This window comes from Staurois parvus, unplaced genomic scaffold, assembly GCF_062004578.1.
Source record: "Staurois parvus isolate SC_StPar_1 unplaced genomic scaffold, SC_StPar_1.0 ptg000025l, whole genome shotgun sequence".
Classification (NCBI taxonomy): Eukaryota; Metazoa; Chordata; class Amphibia; order Anura; family Ranidae; genus Staurois; species Staurois parvus.
The window spans coordinates 4419355-4423666 of record NW_028317821.1 but is presented as its reverse complement, the minus strand read 5'-3'; the positions used below and the strand labels follow the sequence as shown (position 1 = coordinate 4423666).

General features: G+C 40.4%; 1 pseudogene; it reads left to right on the top strand.

The window, feature by feature from the left end:
* The first annotated feature begins 3372 nt into the window (after positions 1-3372).
* On the top strand, positions 3373-3490 carry LOC149471192 (U2 spliceosomal RNA; annotated as a pseudogene).
* The last annotated feature ends 822 nt before the right edge of the window (positions 3491-4312 follow it).

Here is a 4312-nt window from a genome sequence, read left to right as displayed (position 1 = left end):
AAGACAATTTTGAAAAAAAAGCAATATTTTTTTTTCTTTTTGATATAAAACATCCAGTAAAAAAATAAAAAAAAATCTAATTTCGTCATAAACTTAGACCAAAATGTATTCTGTTATATGTCTTTGCTAAAAAAAAAACCCAATACCTGTAAATTAATTGGTTTACGTGAAAGTTATAGTGTCTACAAATGGCAGTATATATACTGGAATTTTTTAAAATTTGTTTTTAAACTAGTAATGGCAGCGATCAGCGACTTATAGAGTGGCTATGGGACTGCGGCGGGCATTCTGACACTGGGGGGGGGGGACTGACTTACTGCCACTGACATCCCCACTGACACTAATACAGTAATCAGTGTTAATAAAAAGCACTGACACTGTAGTAATGAGACTGGGCAGGAAGGGGTTAACATCTGGGGCGATCAAAGGGTTAACTGTGTGCTGTTTTACTGTGTTGTCTGTGCATGCTTTACTGTGTAAGCACGCTGCTTTGTATTACTTTGCTATGCACAGCAATACAAAGCAGCGTGCTGGAGCTGACAGGGGAGAGATCTGTATTGTTTACATACAGACCTCTTTCCTGTCAGTGTTCCTCGGTGATCACCAGGTGCTGGGAATCTCTGGCCGGGACTCGATGATCGACAGTTGAAGCCACCAATGGCAGCACGAATAGGATGTCCCACGCACCCCTTACCCGGAAAAAAAAAATTATATATATATATATATATATATATGTGATTTTGCTCAGCCCTGCCTCCCTATAGAATTAGTTCTGCTATCGGGAAGTGGTTATTGTTTCCTTTTTTTTCAAGTATTTACTTGTTGATCCTGCCAGTCTTCCTACTGTGGCCTTATTTCCTGTGTCAGGCTAGTAACACCACAGTCCTGGTGCTAAATCTCTAGTGTTTTCAGCCCTTCGCACTGTCTTGGCTCAGCAGTGACATCATCCTCCATAAAACTTCTGTTGTCGCCCAGGAGAAAGTACTAATAATACAAAAAGATCTTACTTTCCACTCCTCCAAGGCCTCATTAGAGCCTGTCCACTATCTGGTCAGCAAGCTATTACTGAAGAAATTAATCATACTTTTTCTGTTGAAGCTTGGCCCTATACATTAACCCCTTTGCACCGGCACCTCCCACCCTTTAAGAGTTTCAGAAGCCAGGAGACGGGCGGTGTTTTAGGGTCATGTGACCACCGTGATTCGCCGTCATGGCGATCACATGATCGGAAAAGGTTCTGATCGCAAGGGGAGATCGGGACCTTTCCTTGAGTCACGGATATATGTGCTGGGAGCGCGCATGGCACATGTATTTTCTAATGGCACGCAAAGGCCCAGACGCCGAGAGGCCGCATACTAGCGTGCGCTCGGCGTCTAGGGGTTAAAATGTATCTAAAGGCAACACTTTTTTTTTATTTTGGATAGAATAAGGGAGTGGTATAACCCATATCAGTTTTTGTTGCCATTGATGTCCTGTAGGGGAGATTTCCCTTCACTTCCTCTCCCATAGCCAAAACAGTAAGTGAGAAGAAACCCCTCCAAAGTGAGAGAATCACAGGTCATCACCAGGATCACCAGAACTAGTGTCCGCATTGCATTGTATTACTGTTCTAATGTCAACCCAAAATTTGGAATTTTCTTGTTCTTTCACTTTCAATTATAATGTTAAATTGGACAAATAGGGAGCATAACGGGACACAGACATCAATAAAAAAACTAACAGGTATTCTAATCTCTCTCCACTATCCAAAACTAATAAAAAAATGTTTTGCCTTTAGTTACAGTTTAGGAATTCAAAAATATCATGGGATTTCCAGAGAAGCTGATAGAAGGAGCTTAGTCAACCAATTATTGCAAGATCCATGCTGGCCTTTCACTAATTCTGCTGATCACAAAACAATGTGAAAAGGATCATCACCTTTTATTTTCATTTATTAATTGATATCGAAGCATGTTATTGAAACAGTTGTGTTTCTGAAGGTATTTCAATTCAATGGGACACAAACTGTCGGGTTTTAACCACCGCTTACTCTATTCAAAGCTGAATAAATTGTTATGGCTAGAGATACACGTTAAAGGATTCAGTTGTCTCTATTCAAAATTTCTGAGTTTGAATATGTAAGATGGCGAATGTCATCTCCATATGGGGCTGAACATGAACAGAAGAATAAAAGCATGTCAGCTCCAATTATCTATCTGCCTCTCAAATTATGAAGGTTAATTATTTTAATAGAATAATAACCCTTTCTACTCATTGTTCAAGGGACATAGGTAGTGGCTGGGGAACGTTGTTTAATATCAGCTACTCATTTTGACTCTGCAATTAATAATCTTTATGAAAGTACCCATCACCAAGGAGACACTTGCTTCAGAAACTGACTTTAAATAGGTCAATTCACCTTCACTTACCATGTTCAAAGTATTGCTTTTTATTCTGGTTGGAAGTTATAAATTTAACATGATGTTGTAATCCATAAACTTAAATAGCCATTTAGACTCACCAGTCTATAGTGTAAATTGGAGACTGTTGGTTGGAAACATGTAGAATAAATGTAGAATATATAATATTTTTATAATTATTATTTTTACAAATCTACAGCTCATTCAGTTTACTGTAGAATTAGTTTTTAGAAACAGAAAAGTGACGTTAGAAAATAGACAGAGTGGTACATCGAGTGTGCCCATTTTTTTCGTGTCTTTTTTAATATACCTTTTGGTTTTTTTTTATTAATTTTTTATTTTCAGTATACTGTACATTTGATTGTTGTTTTCCCATATGCAATAATGTTTGAATTGCCATGCAAACAAACAGCTACGGTAGCTGTTGACAAAGTCAAATGTCATTTACGAAACAAATCTTCCTCATGACCTCAAACTACCACCAGAGGTTACAGCTGCCTGCAGCTAAGTTTATTGCTGTTTTCTTATTACTTGATTTCCATTGTACAACACCGCACTAGAAACCTGCCAGTCTTCAGCATGGATTTATGTCGGAGTGTTGACCCTTTTTCAGCAATAATTTATGTATGTTGTCTGCATGTCCTTTTAAGAGGTGAATGTTTCCTGCATTGTAAAAACCAGTAGCTTAGTACAAACAGATGAAACCATGACCTTATGACTTTCTAAATTTTCCTGTGCAATGGAAACTGGGGTGGATAACTTCTAGGCAGCACAGTGGCTAAATGGTTAGCACTTCCACCTGGCAGTATTAGGATCATTGGTTCAAATCCCAGTAATGGCATCACCTGCCTGGAGTTTGCATATTCTCCCTGTGACTGCGTGGGTTTCCCCTGGGTACTCCAGTTTCCTTTCATACTGCAAAAACATACAGGTAGGTTAATTGGATCCTGTCTAAATTGGCCCTAGTATGTATATGAATGTGTTGGCCTTTTGGCTAAGATCAAGTGTAGTATCTGTTCTTATCAGTGTCCAGTAGGGGTTCTCCACCATGATTCCTGCTTGCGGGGATGATTGGTTGTATAGTACCCCTGCTTTTAGGATGGGGGCCCTGATGGTTAGTACAGGCTGGAACAGAAACCGAGGCGCCCACAGGCTGCTGGGGCCCGGGAGTAATTCCCCCTGGAAAACCAGAGGGGCCCAGTTCCTCCTGATTTGAACGGATCTACCTTGTCTGGCCAGGGGTCGGGGAGGCAGAAAATCTGCAAACCAGTGCCCCCTGAGAGTGGTCGCCTCAGGGGTGCTCTTAGTAACACTTGGGTGTGGGACCCCAACGTGTGAAAAGGCACATGGTCACTGTTTCAACACTTTTCCTGCACTGCACCTTTTAGGGCTAGGCCTTTTGGCTAAGTCCTGGGCAATTTTTGCTATGGGCCTCAGGGCCTGGCCAGTACACGATTGCACGGCCACTTATTTATTTAATTTATTTTCTCTCCCACGTTTGTCACTTTTACTTTTGTGAAAAGAAAATGTATGTACGAGCGCATCTATAAAATAGCAGCTGAACATTAGGTACCATACACCCTAAAAACAATATAAATCATAAGATGCAGCGCTACAGAGCCAAAATGTTAAAATAGAAGCGAATAAATGCATCAAATAAATAAATCAATACTAGATGACTGGACAGATGCAACAGTTCATAGAATAAGGTGACTTTTAGTGCTCTCCTCTATTTCATATCCTCCTGATGCTCAGGCGTTGTGCAAAATAGTGCTGAAGAAATGCACACTCACCAAAACGCACAGGAAAATGAGCGTTTGTCAGTATAGATTCCCCTTAGAATCATCAGCTGGTCAGGATGTGGTAGTATGATAGCCTCCTTCCAGAGCTCCTGAATATTCCTGTGCAGTCCC